At 40.6% G+C, this 18,643-nt stretch overlaps 1 long non-coding RNA gene across 1 annotated transcript; it reads left to right on the forward strand.

Annotated features, from left to right (window-relative positions):
* Positions 1 to 9,496: 9,496 nt before the first annotated feature.
* On the forward strand, positions 9,497 to 12,925 carry LOC144281661 (uncharacterized). The gene is made up of 3 exons (XR_013350094.1): positions 9,497 to 9,621; positions 9,934 to 10,065; positions 12,551 to 12,925. It is a non-coding gene; the product is annotated as an uncharacterized LOC144281661 (long non-coding RNA).
* Positions 12,926 to 18,643: the final 5,718 nt, after the last annotated feature.

An 18,643-nucleotide genomic window follows, 5' to 3' on the forward strand; every position in this document is an offset into this window, starting at 1 on the left:
GATTAAAGCCTTTTCTAAATAGTTTCCCTTGTGTGGCAAACACTGTTGGAATATCTCCCCAGCAGATATTCTCTGGCAATTAGGATTGCGTATCAGGCAGCCATGTGTTTCAGGGGAGCCTCAGGCTGTCCTCCTCCTCAGGGAGGTAAGTTTCAGTGAATCCAGTTGAGGTAATTCCATTCCCCTTGCCAGTGATTGGTTTGGGATTTGGCAAAAGTTGTAAATCTGGCCAATAAATCATAAGGGTAAATTAGCTGTGGGATGCATGAAAACAATTTACTTATTCTTAAAAGAGAATCCAAGGAAAAAAACATGTCTTCTTCTCCCCTGCCACCTTTGGACATCACTCGTAAAGACATAATGCCTGGAATCACTGTAGACATCCTGTAACCCACAGACTAAGGAGATAGGTCTAGTGAAATGTTGACAAAAAAAAAAAAAAATCAACTTTCAAGCCACCTACCTGGGAATTTGGTATGTAAGGTAATGAAATTTCTCTAAAAGCAAATCTGCTTCTAGTTGTTTCTTTCCCTGTCCCATCCCCTTCAGATCAGAAGCAACCTGATATACCCTGTATAGGTAATGGCTTACAGGAAATATTTCTTGGCTTCATCTATCAAAAAAGAAAAAAAAAGAAAAAAGAAAAAGAAAAGAAATGCTGATCTTGTCCTAATGGAATAAGCAACATATTTATTAATCTATCCCTTCTGATACATACGTTTTGAATCTGGGATAAACACATCTCTGGGTACAGTTTTTACAACTAATTCTTAATTTAGAAGAACTATCATAAAAAAATAGACTGAATCCTCCTAACTGTTGGTAAGTAAATGGTTTTACTTGTATTCAGAAGGGAGATTAGATTTTGGCATAGTTTATCAAAGTTTCTAAGCATTCTACTCAGCGGTATATGCATCCTTTCACTCACAGATATTTTTCAATAATACCATGGTATTTTGACAATAAATGTCAAATTACTGAATGAGATTAATGTTAAGAGTCAGAAGCAAAATTCCCAAAAGGGCAGAGCAAATCTTCAAACCCAGGAAGCCAGCTTCTCCACCCCCATGGCCTCTCCCTCTTCCCCACCCATGTTGACATATTCCACACTCCCCCTGCATCCAGCATGCTGTTGGCCATGTGTGTTACCACACTTGTGAGAAGTTACAATAGTTTATTCTTAATGTCTTGGCTTTTACAGCCTAAATTGAGGCCTTTAGTGGCACTTGGAAATTATTTTTGTGGTTTACTTTTATAGATAACACATTTCCCACCCTTACCCCTTTTGCTGGCTCCTTCAGAAACTTGGTTGAGGGAAACCACACAGAATTCTGAAATCTGTAGGCCAGGTGCCCACATCACAGTAACTGGGATCACCATACTGGTGGGTTTTGGCAAGACATCAAAGTCGGTTCTTTCTCCTATTATCATTCCTAACAGGAAATTTGACTCCAGTGAATATATATAATATTTTCAGTAGCTTTAACTCATAACCCATTAATTACTTTTGGTTTTATTTATTGTGCTTCTGGTATTTCTCTTAAATTTAAAACTCTCCAAGAGTCTTTTAATTTTAATATTATACTATTATTTATGGGAAATTGTAGCAGGGATACTGGTGGTAGTAAGAAGGAAGAAATTGATGAAAAATTTTTGTCACTATGCTCTTCCCAGATAACTGAATTCACCAACTTATTTTGCAACGTATGCTGTTGTCTCAACTTCAGCCTAGGATATTTTCTTGTCTCTATCTCAGCACACCAGTAGGCTGGCCACTTATTCACTTGCTCACTCATTTATGAGTCCACAAATATTGATTCATAAGGTGCTATGACCCAGATGTTTACAAAGGCCCTGGGGGATTCAGTGATAAACACAATAGACCCAGGCCCTGTCATTATGGAGCTCACAGCCTCATAGAAGAACAAAGCCAAAACAAGAAAAGAAGCTATTACAAGTGGTGGTAAGTGTCATAAAAGAAACAAATGAGGAGCTGAGAGAAAAAATAGGCAATTTTTTCCTTTGGGAAGATTTGAGGAGATGAGTAGTGAAGGTGTAAGAAGAAGACACCCATACAAACACTGATGTTGAGATTGTCCCTAAAAATGTTGACTCTATCCTCTGATTTTACTAAAGTTCATATCATTGTGAGTTATCTATAAGAACAGACTCTGTCTTACTTCCTAGCAGTCTCTAGCTGGAAGAGTCTTTATTATCTTTATCGTTCCCCTGTGTCAATTGACCAGAGCCATAGGGGAGAAAGCTCTTTTCTTTTGGAACATTAGGACAAGTACAATTGGCTTCTGGCCTAGAGTTCTGTTGAGTGACTTCTGCATTGGAGCAGAATATGCAAGAAAATTCCAGAAGTGAATAGTCTTGTTAGTGAGGAGTGGGGAGCAGAAATCTTCTAAGTCATATGCACTCAAGCATGGTGCTCTGTCCTTGCCTCTCCCTTGCCCTATTTCCCTCACATCCTCATCCTTATATACTCATACTATTGAGGTAAATGGCAAAAATGGTATAGTAAAACAGTAGCTGTGAAAATCAGCTATAGGTAATAGTGCCCCATGAAAAGAAGCTCACATTATTAGAGAAGAGACAGAAGAAAAAAAAGAAGATTCATATGTATTCTTGTCCCATAGACATCACTGCAACCTGAATTCTGAACAGGAACCCTCACTCCAAATGGGACAGAGTTGTTTGTTTTTTGTTTTTTGGTTTTTTTATAATCTGGAAAATTTTATTTTAAAAATAACTCCAGTGGGCCTGGATCTCTAACATGTCTTCTGTCTCGGGTTGGTATGAAGGCTCTGTGCCACTGTTCTAGTCCTACCACTTCTAGCCGCACAGGTGGTTCTTGCCACTTCAATGATGGAGTGGACGCCTTTGCTTCCAATTTGCTAATTTCTTCTTTTGTTTACATGTTTGTGGGTTTTTTTGTAATAATAAATTTATTTTTTATCGGTGTTCAATTTGCCAACATACAGAATAACACCCAATGCTCATCCCGTCAAGTGCCCCCCTCAGTGCCCGCCACCCAGTCACCCCCACCCCCCGCCCTCCTCCCCTTCCACCACCCCTAGTTCTTTTCCCAGAGTTAGGAGTCTCTCATGTTCTGTCTCCCTTTCTGATATTTCTTACCCATTTCTTCTCCCTTCCCCTCTATTCCCTTTCACTATTATTTATATTCCCCAAATGAATGAGACCATATAATGTTTGTCCTTCTCCAATTGACTTACTTCACTCAGCATAATACCCTCCAGTTCCATCCACGTTGAAGCAAATAGTGGGTATCTGTCGTTTCTAATGGCTGAGTAATATTCCATTGTATACATAAACCACATCTTCTTTTCCATTCATCTTTCGATGGACACCGAGGCTCCTTCCACAGTTTGGCTATTGTGGACATTGCTGCTAGAAACATCGGGGTGCAGGTGTCCTGGCGTTTCATTGCATCTGTATCTTTGGGGTAAATCCCCAGCAATGCAATTGCTGGGTCGTGGGACTGAGTGAACTCTGCATAGCTCATAATCTCCAATGTTGCCAAGTCACTCTGATGAGTTTACAAGAGTTACAAATCCACCATTCTTTTCTTCTTCACAGAAAACTGATGTGAAAAATACAAGTCATGCTTGGCTACCTTTTCCAAGATTTAATATTCAGAGAGGTGATGGACTCATCATAAGTGCCAGAACTCAGAATTAAACAACATTTCTGGCTATCAGCTCTATAAAGTGGTATTCTCTGGGAGTCTTTGGGAGACATCTGAACACTCCGGTACCACTCAGTCTAATCTTCTGGGCCAAGCCTATGGATGTTTCAAAAGAAAGCCAGAACAGCCGAGGCACTGGTTTTCATGAAGGTCTCGGAGGCTGCCTGCCAAAGCGAAAGCAGCTGAGTAAACTTGGTGGCCAGACCCACAGCTCAGTAAGTTAGCCCCACTGAGAAGTCAGCCTTGGCAGAGTAAATCCAGCCCCATCGAAACGGATTAAACACAAAGCTTATCTAACAGTTTGGTGGGAGATACTACAATTCTCAGACTGCCTCTAAAAGAGTTAGGAAAGGAGAACATAGTCTGGGATGGACCCAGATTTTGAAAAGGTAACATTAGCCTGAAAATGTATTAGGAAGGAATGGATTCTTCTTCCCTTCTTGCTTCTTTTCCTCCTCCTCCTTCTCCTTCTTCCTTCCTATCAAAGTTAAATTATTTTAAAATGGAAATATCTTCTTTGCATTCATGACTTACCCAACCCATCAGGTTAGCTGCATGATTTTGTGATGGCCAATGGTCGAATGGAAATGTTAGGTAGAAGCTATAGACAGAAGCAGTCCAAGGAATGCCCGGAGGCAGAACCCCAAGTCCTTGAAGGGGAATAGAGACAGGAGCTGGAGGTAAGCCACGATAAATAAGCTATATATTAAAAGCAGGGGCGGGGGAGGGGGGCACAAATCCTGAGTTTGTGGCTTCTAAGACCCTGGGGCTGACAGATCAAGAGCCACTGTGACACACAGGTACTCTCTTCTTTCACCTCTGCCCCAGGGTAACCCCTTAGACTCATTATAATTAATTCATTTGCATTGCACCTACAGCCCCACCCAATGGAGAAAAGCTACCAAAGCAGTTCTGATTACAAACCTTGTAGCTTCACAAACTCCCCTTCTCAGCCTTTGGGAGGAGTTTCCTAAATGAGTGGAAGGAGCCTCTATTAGAGACCACCCACCTCCCACTGCACTGCCAGCTCCTCCCAGCCCAGAAAGACCCAATAGTAATCAATCCCAAAAGAACCTAGGCCAGTTCCACCTTCCAGAACCTGCCCACTCTCCCACCTTGATAAACTTCTTTGGGAGCACTTGGGTGGCTCAGTGGTTGAACGTGTCTGCCTTTGGATATGGTTGTGATCCTGGGGTACTGGGGTCCTGGTAATCAAGTGTTGCATCAGGCTCCTTGGAGGGAGCCTGCTTCTTCCTTTGCCTATGTCTCTGCCTCCCTGTGTGTGTCTCTCATGAATGAATGAATGAATGAATGAATGAATGAATGAATAAACAAACAAACAAACAAACAAACAAACAAATAGATCCTGTTTTGTCCATGCTATTTTCCTTCTGGTTGTCTTTATTTCCAGGATTCTCACATAAATCTCATGGGGAATCCAAGGACAGAGACCCACATTCACACAGTGCAGACTCTCATCCATAACAGAAAGAATACTGAACTTACCCAGGGTTGGATACTAACCCTAGACCTACCCATCTGAACAAGCCAGTTAAAAGTCACATTGACCTAAGTCTGAGTTTCCTCTTTTGTTAAAGAACGCAGTTAAAGTGAATATGGGGCCCTTATTAAAAGCATATTGGGAGAAAACCCAAAATATCAAAAGAACAATGATTATTTAAATACATTAGTAAGTTGTCAGGTTTTAACAACTTTCAAATCCATCATAAGCCAATAATTAAAGACTCCCATAGAAATCAATCCTGCAGAACTTATGTATATCACTGGGTCTCTTATATACACTAGACATGTGTTCATTCCTGTGGCAAAGTTTTGCATGGTAGCACCTTAAGGTAGGACTTCCTTAATTTTAAAAGTATAAAGACACCATGAAATAAGTGAAAATGACTCAACAAAATGAATACATAACAGCACAAAGTTTGGGAGTCCCAAAGACAAAGAAAAAAGAAACAGAAAGATTCTTATTAGGCCAATAAGAAAATTTTAGGTGTAAAATAAATAGGAAAGAATAAAATCAAAATAACATTATGTGTTGACAATTGTGAGTAAAAACTAAAGTATAAAGATCAAGAAATGAAGTCATATAGGAAAACACTGGGCTTTGTGGCTTTTTATTATTATGCAGAAGGCTTAATGGCCTTTGCTTTCTATCTTAGGATAGATCATTTTATATGATCTATATTTCAATTTTCTCTTTTTGCATATTTATAAACATCACTTAAACAGAAGCATTGTCACAGTGAAAGGGACCTACATTTTCAAAGGGTCCTGAGATCATGAAAGAAGTGGTCAGTGTCCTTAGCAGCAGAGCACTCCAGGGAGGGCCCCTTCCCCCTCCAGAAAGCTGAGAGCTACTTACTGGTGCGTGAAGTATTTGTGTTCTCTCAAGACCCTGCAGTTAAGGAGAGAGAGAGAGGGTGGACCCGGGGTGGACCAGATCAACGTTAGCAAAGCAAACCTGACACTCTGAAGCTTCTGGTAAAGCAACTCTCTTTCTTAAGGAGTAATTTTCTGGGGCCCCCAGTAGGGGTGGGGGCAGCAGCAGAGCAGCTCCCTCCCATCACCTGCTTCCCTGTCTGTGGTCATTTTCACAAGTCAGCAGGGGGTAGAGGCAGGAGGCAAATCCAGCACATCGTCAAAATAACCAAGTGTTCTGTGCCAAAAGGAAATGTGGGCTAAGAACTATAATGAGAGGGTAAGCAAGGAGCCACTGGTTCCAAGCAGCAAGATGTGTCAGCGAGAGAGAACAGCAGCCCTGCTGGCCTGGGTACAGGCCAGAGCCTTAATCTGTAAATCACTGTGAAGCCCAATACGTCAAAAAAATGTGGCCACCCCTGGAGTAAAGGCATAAGGCAACAAAATAACCTCCTGCTCTAACCTCCTGCGGATAACCCATGTGAAAATACAAAAAAGCGCCAGCGTCCAAGAGAAGGGAAGGGTAGCTTGCCAGAACCTAATTATATTTAATCAAGATGGCGAAAAATGATGAGCACGTGTCCCATAATCCCAAATGAAAAACACACGCATATGCACACACACGGACACACACACACACCACTCCTAAGAAGGCTTGACTGTACATTCTCTCATCTCCCTTCATAAGCCTACTCTAAAATTTCTGGCACGGGCCTGAAAGTCATTAGTAATTTAGCTGAAACGTAAAATTTTACTGCATCGCATTGGTAGCTATTATAAGGTATAAATCTGCGTGGCTCTGGCAGGTTGAATTCCCTCCTACTCCCCTTCATCATGCTACAAAAAGCATTTAACTGTGCTGGGGGTACAGGACTCACATTTTAGAATTAAATTAGAGACATGAGCATACTAAAATACCCTTTCTTTTCTTGATCCACACCAACCATTTTGAACTGCTTTCTTGGGCTATGTCCCACTAGAGAAAATGTGATCTTCATCAAGAAATTTGGATTCAGCAAACTGCCTTACAAAAAACATAGTGTACAAAATCATCAGCGCCAACAAAATCTGTGTTTGCTTTGCCCACATTTATCATATCTTCCCAGGCCCATCATTTTTGGAGGTTGTTGGAGAACACAAACAAGTATCTTACTCATAAATTCCAAGTTTCCCAATCAAATGAAGCTAAAAGAAAGACCACGGATGCTGTTGTTTTGTTTTGTTTTCAGAAATTTTTCTTGTATTCTTACAGTTTATTTCGTGATTTTCTTCAAAAAATCCTTCCTGGAATCTCTAGGGCTCAGAGACAAATATATTTTCATCACTAAAGTATTTTGTTTTTGAGCATAGTACCATTAGCACATGAGCTCTGAACCTGTACTACCAGAGTGACTTAGTAGAAGGCATATGGCACTGGGATTGACACCTAAATTCTATCTCTTTGGCCAAGGATAGCAATTATAAGAGCTGGTTCAACAAGCCTGCCATTCTTGTGACCACAGCAGCTAGTATTGATGGTCACAGAAGTAGGGGCTCAGGTAAACCTCGATCCAATAGCCCCTTCTGATTGAATCAAAACACAAGCTGAGTCTTTTTCTCAACACGAATTCACAGGTAACCATGACCAATTTATCAAAGTTAGCACTTGAAACAACAAAACTCATTTGTCTTCTCAGGGATAAGCTGTACATACTAGGAGCACAGGGACCATAGTCATTCACTGTGTGGCTCTGGAACGTACCTCAGTATCCAGCACATAGCTGGCTTCAGAAAACATTTATTGAATGCTACTGAACTGTCTGATCCCGCCATTAATTCCAAGAGCTTCCTTCATTAAATAACTTCTTTTCCTTATTTTGTTTTCTTAGAAAATTGGTAGTGTGTTAATTAATTACTGGTTACCTTATTCTGTTACCAAAAAAAAAAAATTAAATATTAATTAAATGTTACCAACATCATTAACTTTTTTTTTCTTTTTACAATTAATGCTGTGTTCAGTATGACTTAGAGCAAAGTACGTGGGCATGTTGTCTATTCCCTACTCCCTAGCTGGTTAGTATCTGGAATGGAGTAGCCTGAAATACAAATAAATATAGCTTTATGGGTTTCCTTCCACTTTGGTGTCCTCTAGAGGGAAAACCCAGTCACCTTTATCAATCTTGTCTAACTTCATAATGTCATGAGAATTTTCTTTGTCTGAGGAAGCAGAACACTTTTTTGCCATGCTATTGGGAGTATCGATAGAAAGGTACTTTACTCCTTTACTAGTAAGAATACTTTCAGTAATAACTAGCAGAAAACTTCACTGGATGTGTTTAAACCGTAAGGGAAGGCTCACTGGCTCATGTAATTAAAAATACCAGAGAGAGAGTAAGTTATAGGTAAACTTTGATCAAGCCACTCAGTTATGAATCCAACATCTTTTTTTTTTTTTTTTTCTTTTTCACTTCTTTCTAAGTAGCATTCATCCTAAGACTGGCTTACCTTACGGTCCCCAAATGGATGCAACTGCCCAAAGTAACACACTTTCTCATTAATTTCTTCAACAACAGCACCGATGTTCCAATATTTCCAGGAAAAGATATGAGATTTAATCTATACAGATGGCTTAAAATGTATGCCCCAACCTTAACTAGTTATTATAATTTGTGAATAGGACTCACTGATTAAATAAGCCTAGCAAGCTCATGTGTTCCACCTTAGACCCAGAGGTGAAATCATTTTTCTCAGAATCACACAGACCTCCAAACAGAAATCAGTACTATTAGAAAAGGATTTTTGTAAATGATGCCAAAAAGTCAGCCAATAAATATCTGCCATATTTAGGGGCAGTATCTCTTTCAAATGACCTGAGGCAGAAACTCCTGTGTGGTCTATAAGCCATGAATTACTGTCTCCTGAGCATCTGTTATGTTTTACCTCACAAACATTGTAAACAGTATGTAACTCAAATATCTTCTAATCTAACAGCCTCTAAGGACTAATAGAGTTTGGAGGGAATGCATAATTCTTACTGTCACTATAGCCTCTGCATTTATGCCTTCAAGGATCACTCTCCCATAATATTCTCCTACTTTCAAATATTCTCAAGAGGCCCCATAGGTATGTCTTGGGCATATGGAAAAAGGAACACATAGTCTCTGGATATTTTGCCTCCAGCCAGGGTGTATCAGAAATCTACTTGTCCATAGGGCGGTAACCATGGCGATAGGACATCAGCCATCCTTGCCAGGCTCTCACTGGCCCTTCACCAGACTACCACACCCGCTGGAGAATTCGACCCTGGCTATGATGTCATATCATGTATCCAACTATAGAATTACACCATGTCCATTTCAATCCTTACAAACCACCTCACATAAAGCACTGCTTCATGTATTTGTTCTGATTCCCAGTTACCAAAACAAGGGCCGGTTAAGCTATATGTGGTCATGTCCTAGTTACTATCTCTGTAACACCCTCTTCTCACCCAGGTGCCCATCAAAACCGTCTTTTCCTCTGCCCACTTCTGTTTTAAAAAAAAAAAAATCAACTCCTGTTAGACTTGAGAGAAGAATAAGGGTGTATATCATACTTTTAATTCATTTGAGACATCTGGATACTTGGCAAGTTTCCTTTTTACATTAGTTCTAAAAAGCTTAGAATTAAATATACGGTGCTTTGCCTCAAGAATATGTGCATTTTAAGCTTTATTTCCCAGTGCACATTCTGTCTCTCCTTGCTTCCTTCCCTCCTTATCCAGTGATTCTCATTTCCATTTTCCTGATGATTTTTTTACCCTGTAGGTGCATCTCACCCATTGCTCCGCTGTGGTACATTTCCTACATCGTACTCCATGCTTGCAAGATCCTCCAAGGTCTATGGCTGAAGATATACGTGGCAGTCCCAAACAGTGAAGCCTTTTGCTAGTTCAGTGGGTAAGCTCAGCCTTCTCCCCACCAGCCCTGACCCCCCACTGTCTCTCCTTCTTGATAGCTACAACAGAAAGTGCTGGAAAAATGAACAACTCTTCTATTACCAAAGTGAGGTCATATCCCTCAACTAGGGAGAATTTCTCAATGAAGGCTGCTGCCACCTCGAAGATGATGAACCCTTCACTCTTGGAGACGGCTTCTGCAGTCTCTTAACTGGGATGAGGGCATCACTGTTAACTCCAAATAGTGTGAACAATATCTCACCCTGAGGGTAGCATCATTCCTCTCCTGGCTGGCATCTCAAAACTGGGTTTAACCAGGTCATCTGATTCAGCCTCAGGGTTCTTTCATGTGGCCTTGAGGAACATTGCGAAAATTAAGTAAAACAGTTATTAGTTGTTCTTCAAACAAATATTTGGTTTAAATTTAAAAGGTATCTGTTTACAAGTAATGAAAGCAAAGTACTTAAAGTCCTTGATGTTTCCCTTCTTGGAGAGAGACAACCTCAGATGTTCTCATGCCAGGGTAGAGAGGGCATAAGTAATTGAAATACAAAGTGAACCCTGCAGTAAGTTCCAGGTAACAGTGGAATGAAAGCATAGACAGAATATTGTTCATCTGGTCTAAAAGGTGTGGTACACTGGGAAGGAAAACTGAGTTTGAACACCCATGGGACATTACATAAAGTACGGAGCTCTGTTCAAAGGAAGCACAAGGTCCATTCTTGCTCATCATGAGTAGTGTGAAGGAAGCACGTGGACCAGTGGGGGAAAAAATATTGGGAAACATTGGAAACATTTGGAGGGGGGTTGATAATCAAATGCCCCAGGAGCTCTAGTCAAAAAAAAAAAAAAAAAAACACCCAAAACAGTAAAGAGTAATCTCAGATAGTCATAAGAGATTTCTTCTTAAGGAAATGCTACTCAGTGTCAGCAGAATGAGGTTTCTATATAAAATGGACTCTGCTTGTTCCACGGTGACTTAAATGACAAATGTGCTATCATTATAAGAATAAATGCCTTCCACAAAGTTTCCACTACCAACTCTTAAACTGTTCTTTCTAAGGCATTGATAATGTTCTTGAGTAGGGAGAGAATGAGGGAGGAAAAATACAGAAGATAAGCACTGATTACATGTTTCAAGAAAGAGAATGAACCTAAAAATAAAGTTCTTTTAAAGGTTGAAAAGAGTAAAAATGAAAACAACATGACACTCCATGTCTTGGAAAATAACAATTTATGATCATAAGTTAATTGCATCCCACAGATAAATAAATCGAATTGTAAGCCATCAGAAAGAACAGGGAGAGAAGGGCATTTACAGAATTAAAAAGAATTTTTTAAAAATCACTGGCCTAATAAAGCCATTTAGGTACTCATTGATGCACAAAACTTTTTTCTCTGTCAACTGAAAGGAACCTGATTTGTTTCACCATCTGACTAGCTTCTTCCTGTTATCTTATATTTGTTGTCTTTCAAGCTGGGACAGCTGAACATTCAACATTATTTCCAAAGAACCGGCATGTGTGTTTTGTAAAATGCAGAACGACACCCTAATTGGGAGACAGCAAGAGGCTGTAGGACCTGCTGCAAGCTAAAACCTAAAATAAACAGAACAGAGGCACTAGTGGATACTTTAAAAAGGAATTTATGGCCCATTTCCTCATCTCCCCTAGGATTTTGCTTGTGAAAATAAATTTGATATTTTCAGCATTAAACAAATATATTTTTCAGAAAGAAAACAGGCCAAAGTTTCACATGTCTAACCCACCATTCCAGTAAGACACCACAAGTGTAATAGCATTAGTGGGACCCTCCATAGGGACATGGGCTCTGAAGTCACCAGTCTGCAGAGCCACCCACACCTGAATATACTGTGCCGCTGCCCTGGGCATGCCAGGCCCACTCACAGGTATCCAATTACTTATTTCGGGACACCTTATCCGTTGAGAACTTGAGAAATGGCAATTTACATTAGGCTAATAGTCTTTCCCTTATTGTTAGAAGTTTCTTTCTCCACAACACTCTTTTCCTTCTAGGGAATAGAAACAGTGACGTTAAGCAAGATAAATCACAGTGTCATAAAATAGATCCCATTTATTTAATAGCTTTCTACTCCAGAAAATGTTGCAGACTTTGAAATTCTGTATAAGTCATATACTCGGTATTTCTAATATGCCTTAAAAGCCCATTCAACTCCCCCCAGCTGTTGAGGACAGGAAGTAAAGAAAATGAGTCTTTTTCCTGCTAATCCACCTAAGAGGAGTTGAGGGGGCCAGCAGAGCAATTTTGGAATTTTGCTGGGAAACAAGGGACACGAAGGGACATCTAAGGGACACTACCTGATTGTTTGATTAGAATAGTGTTGCCAAGTTATTTTAGATGGGATCCAAATAACACTAGCTTGAGGTTGCTTTGTGCACCTCAAAAGCTGTCTCCAAAAAGCTATTCAATGCTGGTGACCATCCATTTCTCTCCTCTTGCTAAAGCCACTGGAGAAGAATTGGAGGATCGGAAGGCCATTAACCCACTGAAGGTATTCAATCTCAGTCTTTCAAACTTTAGAAGCAGATTCTTTAATTTTCTGGGACTCATTGAATCCAACAGTCAGATTAAACTAGAAAATGGAAAATTCCTCAGACATTGGAGAAATTCTGTGTGGGGAATGCACCACAGTTATAAAGTTTCTTGAGGACAGTGAGCAAACTCCTTGAGGACAGGGACAACTGTCCATTCAACTTGGTGAAATTTCCTGCATCCTAGCACAGTATGAAGCAACTGTAGATATTCAAGAAATGCTGAATAAACAAATGAATGCATTTAGTGGCAGTTTTCCCAAAGCCTCCATTCTTTAAAATGTTTTGTCGAGGGGATCCCTGGGTGGCTCCGCGGTTTAGTGCCTGCCTGGAGACCCGGGATGGAGTCGCACGTTGGGCTCCCTGCATGGAGCCTGTTTCTCCCTCCTCCTGTGTCTCTGCCTCTCTCTCTCTCTCTCTCTTTCTCTCTCTGTATATCATAAATAAATAAATAAATCTTTAAAAAAAATAAAAAATAAAAATAAAATGTTTCGTCGATCGAAACTAAGTATGCATTATGAGTATTTCATTATTAACTACATGTTGCTACAGTTAGGAGTTTCTTTTGAACCTGGCTTTCCTTTATTATTTAATTAATTCTTTTTAAAAATGTTTTATTTATTTATTCATGAGAGACACAGAGAGAGAGAGGCAGAGACATAGGTGGAGAGAGAAGCAGGCTCCCTGTGGGGAGCCTGATGTAGGACTCAATCCCAGGACCCTGGGATCATGCCCTGAGCCAAAGGCAGATGCTCAACCGCTGAGTCATCCAGGCATCCTTTAATTAATTCAATAGAAACCTATTAAACAATATTTTGTACCATCATCTAGATTAAGTGCTATAAAATACTTGCCCACAGTAAATAAATACACGTATGGATTTTAAAAACATGTTTGGAAAATTATGGAGTCAACTTTACTTGCTTTGACTATTCATCCTAGAAGTTTTAGTGGGTATAAAATCAATAGAATCACTAAAGGAATAATATCAGCCTTTAAAACTAAAAAATCTCTATATAAATCCTTTATATATTTTTGAACTCATCTATTATCAACATACTGCTATGATTCATCTACTCTTGCATTTTTTTAAAGCTTTTATCTATTTATTTGAGAGAGAAAGAATGAGAGAGAGCGTGAGCAGGAGGAAGAGGGAGAAACAGGCTCTTCACTGAGTGGGGAGCCTGATGTAGGGCTCAATCCCAGGACCCTGAGATCATGACCTGAACCTAAAGCAGACGCCCAACCAATTGAGTCACCCGGGCATTCTTATCAACTCTTGTTAAGAGCACCTGAAAGTTTTCTACCTACAGATGGAAAGCTAATAGGAGAATATCTTCTTAACTTATGGTATAACCCAACCCCTGGAGTGGATTTTTAAAAAAGATTTTATGTATTTATTCATGAGAGACACAGAGAGAGAGAGGCGCAGAGACACAGGCAGAGGGAGAAGCAGGCTCCCTATAGGGAACCTGACGTGGGACTCGATTCCTGGTCTCCAGGATCAGGCCCTGGGCTGAAGGCAGCGCTAAACCGCTGAGCCACTAGCAGTGCCCTGAAGTGGATTTTTTAATGTACTTTAGGCATTGGGGATCGCAGTTCTTATGGACAACATTGGGATTGAAAATTAAATTTGTATAATATAACAGAGCTATAAAACCCACCAGCACATTTAAAATACAAAGAATCTACATAAGCACCTTAGAGCTCTAAACAGCTCTCTTATTGCATCCCAATTGCCCTTTAGATCTTCAAAAGTTTGTTTCCTTGCAGTGTTTTCCCATCCCACTTTCTCGGCATTTTTCCTTATGAGGGGTGCAGGAAAGTCTGGGTATTAATTGGTGGAGTTTATGAATTGGGAGAGAGCCCACTGAGGATTTCAATTCCCCAGTAAAAACGCCTTTTTCTCCAGTTTTTTTTTCTTTTTTTTTGAAGTACTTAGATAATTCATCAGCTCTTCATTTTGCTTGTGTTGACAGTCTGAAAGTGCAATGTGATCATCCCAGCTGGAAGGCTCTGGTACTTTCTTGAACTGTCTCGAGACAGTGAAAATGGGTGGTTTTCTCTCTAGACCAAGAACTCTGGTGGAAATTCATGCCCCTAAGCCATGAGGTACAGCCATACCAATTGCATCACACAAGCTTTCCAAGAAATCTCACAAACCAAACAGAGCTCATTCTCAATTGATTTGTCTTTGTCTTCATCAGCATCATTTCAGGAGACGGAATACATCCCGCTATGAGATAGATACTTTGGAAAATTCTACACATGCTTTTTGCACAGGATTGACATTTACACAATCATGAACAACACTTTATGTGGTACTTAGGATTTCTTTAGAGGACCTTTATCCATAGTGCTGACCTGGCTTAACCCGACTTAACTTGTAAAAAATGAAGGGATTATAGAAGAAGGTATATGGCCATGGGCCACTGATGGATTAGACTTCCCATTGTTGTGTTTTCTTAGAGTCTTTGAAGTATAGATTGAGTACAATCTTCCTTAATGTTCTGTGTCATCGATCTTGTTTTGATACAGTAGCTGATCTTCTGGAATTAGGAAAGTGGCAAAAGAATGCATTGTGCTTATTTTGCTCATAAATGGCCTACCTTTGCAAGGACTTAAGGTTTCCTTCATAACATTCTGGGGCCTGCTCCTCTGCAACTATATAAAGTCTCTGGAGTCTTATTTTTATTTCTTTTATTTTGTTTTTTAAAGATTTTATTTATTTATTTATTCATGAGAGACACAGAGAGTGAGTGAGAGAGAGAGAGGCAGAGATACAGGCAGAGGGAGAAGCAGACTCCATGCAGGGAGCCCAACGTGCGACTCCATCCCGGGTCTCCAGGATCAGGCCCTGGGCCAAAGGCCGTGCTAAACCGCTGAGTCACCCGGTCTGCCCTGGAGTCTTATTTTTAAATTTGGTCCTGCCAAAGAAATAAGCCCTCTCATACATTGCTTCCTGGTGGAAACTGTAAAAATACAGGTACTCATCAATCTGGCAATTTCAATTCTAGAAATTAATCCTAAGGAAATACTAAGGATGTGTGCAAAAATTTAATCACTAACACAGTCATTGCAGCATTGTTTATGGTAAAGCAAATTTTAAAACACATAAGGGTAAAATGAAATATACCTATAGAATGGAAAAGTAGCCCTGAAACTACATATTGCAAAAGTGTCTGTAATATTGACTTTGACAGACTTTCTCAATACACAGGCAAATAAAAAATATAGTCCCATTCTATACCAAATGATCTCATTTGGGGGGGGCGGGGGGAAGGGAGCTATAAACCTGCCTAAATGTATGCATTTATACAGTCAAACAGCAGGGTAGTCCCTAAAATATAGATAGTTATTATGTGGTGGGATTATGGGTGACATTTATTTTCTCCTTTTTTTCTTTATCTCCATTTTCCAACTTGTTTTAAAAATGTAATTACACATTACTTGCCTGGTAATAAAAAATATTCGCAGTTTGTGGGGTTTTCTTGGGTGGGGGGATTTGTTTCTCAAGTCAATGAAGTCAATTGATGTTTAAATTTCAGTAGACTGGTAGGGCTAGCCTGCATGTGGAGGGGAGATAGATCATAGAAGGAATTTTGGACTTGGCTTCAGGCCTGAAATCCTAGCTTGGCCTGCTTGCACAGCTTCACTCAGTGTGAATCAGTGATCCCTTTACTTTCCTGGGTCTTAGTTTTCCCACCTTTTCAATAAGGGCACCGCGGCTACCCTGTATGTCTCACACTATTATTACAGGCATCAGATGAAATAATAAAAGCAAAAAGACTTGGAAAAATTAAGTGTATCAAGCAAAGGGAGTAAGCAGGAATCAGCAGAGGATGCAAACAGCATATCACAGGCCAATCCAACAGGCTGAGGCACTCTCCTAATCTATCCACCCTTTAGCTGCTTCAGCCTCTCTTCTGCACTAGCAAGGAATTCAGCTCACCAGTTTCACAATGAAGCTCACTTCTCCGTTTCCATCCATGAATTCAGCACTAGCAGATGTGCAAAGAGTCAAAAAGCCAGCTCTGTGTTTTCTTACATTCATTTCTAGTAACCCAGTGAGCCTGCTGCTAACTACCCACCTGCAGGGTGTAGCGCCTCAGACAATTCCACTGCACTTTGAAGCCCTTCCTTGTCGATGTTAAATATGCCATGGTATACACAGTGCACTCTTTTCATTTTTCCACCAGAATGTCACAATGGCCGCATGAAGGAGAGGTCCTACTTCACAAATCTGCAATATACTTTGAGTAGTCACTCTAGAAAAAAATCCCTCTACTTGGGAGACTTTCTTCATCTTTAAATTTCCTGCTGCTTATCTAGCTCCTGTCCCTGCATTGATAAAAAAAAATGAAAGTCTCATACAGAGTTTATTATGTCTGAAGACTTAGCTGCCCAAGCTGTGGAGCCTAGACTATCAGTTTTTGAGTCACATGCTTCTTGGTTCTCAAGCTTGCAGAAAACAGCTTGGACTTACATGAGAGAGATGAGTTTCCTCAGGTAGCTGGAAAGGAGGATACCATCGTCTGCTTGCTTGAAAAAGAATCTTTTACTCCTGTTGGAAAATGACAAACCAAGTTACCAAGGGAGCATCTGCCTGGTTTGGAACCTTCCAGGCCCCCTGGCCTCTGAGTTAAGAATGATAAGGACATTCTAATAATTCTTACTTTATATTGGATATTTTGAAAAATACTGAAGGCACCTTTATAAAGTGCTTGGGATCCAGTCTTTACTCATAGGCAGAACAATCACTTCCATAAAACAGGCTCTTTTTTGCCAAATGCCAGGTATTTACCAGATTAGCCAAGAATATGGGATCCTGCTGGCAAGAGGAATAAAAGTGGTTTTAGGACAATAAATGTATGTCCTCAACCTTCTGGTGGTAAGCATTAGACAGAGAGTTTGGCTGGCTTCGATTCTGATAACCAGAGAGAACCTTATTCCTGGCCGCCCACCCTGGTACCCTACTGCATAACATTTTAAATCATCTCAGCTGGGCAGCCCTGGTGGCTCAGCGGTTTAGCGCCGCCTTCAGCCGGGGCGTGATCCTGGAGTCCGGGGATGGAGTCCCACATCGGGCTCCCTGCATGGAGCCTGCGTCTCCCTCTGCCTGTGTCTCTGCCTCTCTCTCTCTCTCTCTCTCTCTCTGTATCTCTCATGAATAAATAAATAAAATCTTTAAAAAATAAAAAATAATAAATCATTTCAGCTGCGGTAGATGACAGCCAAAAGCACAGCTCAGCCCAGAAGGGACAAAAGGACAGTGTTGGAGAAAGAAAAGCAGTGGTATTCTTGCTTCATTTTAAAATTAATAGAGTTGGTTATAGTTTCTAAGTACACTTGGAATTCCAGCTGCCAGAGAATGGGTTTGAACACTGAAAGCCCTCTTTAATCCGTGGCCGGCCGACAGGTAGTGGCTCTCCAGCAAGCAGGGCGCAGATAACAGCACTGTGAATCCAGCAAAGGGAGCCTGCCAGGAAGCTTCCACACTGTCCTCAGGGAGCTGCCACCACGCAACCAGCGGCTTTGATCTCTACTGAGCCGCCACGGGGGTGCCAACGGTGCGGTGGGTGTCAACGAGGTCATTTTACAGAGACCATCAAAGCCGCTTTCACATGGTAAAGACTAACAACCTGGCCTCTATTTGAACAGCTAGCAGTTCTTCCAACTGTCTAATTCCCAGAGCCTGTTAAACAGAAAGACAGCTAAGAAAGAGAGGACGTTGAATACTGGACAGAAGGGAAGGGAGAAGCAGGGAGCTGGCCTGGGGGTGCTTCTGCTGGGTGCTGGCATCACCCAAATATCAGTTTTCTTACCTTTAAAATAAACTATTTCTCAGGGTTACACCATTGCAGTACACAGTTGGAGGGAATCATGATTTGGCCAATGATGCATATTAAAATATTAAAAGAATCACCAAAATATCACCAATAGAGATTGTCAGAATACAGGGGAAAAGAATACCCCTGGAGAAGAATTTAAACAAAATAAAACAAG

This window comes from Canis aureus, chromosome 13 (genome assembly GCF_053574225.1).
Source record: "Canis aureus isolate CA01 chromosome 13, VMU_Caureus_v.1.0, whole genome shotgun sequence".
Lineage (NCBI taxonomy): Eukaryota > Metazoa > Chordata > Mammalia > Carnivora > Canidae > Canis > Canis aureus.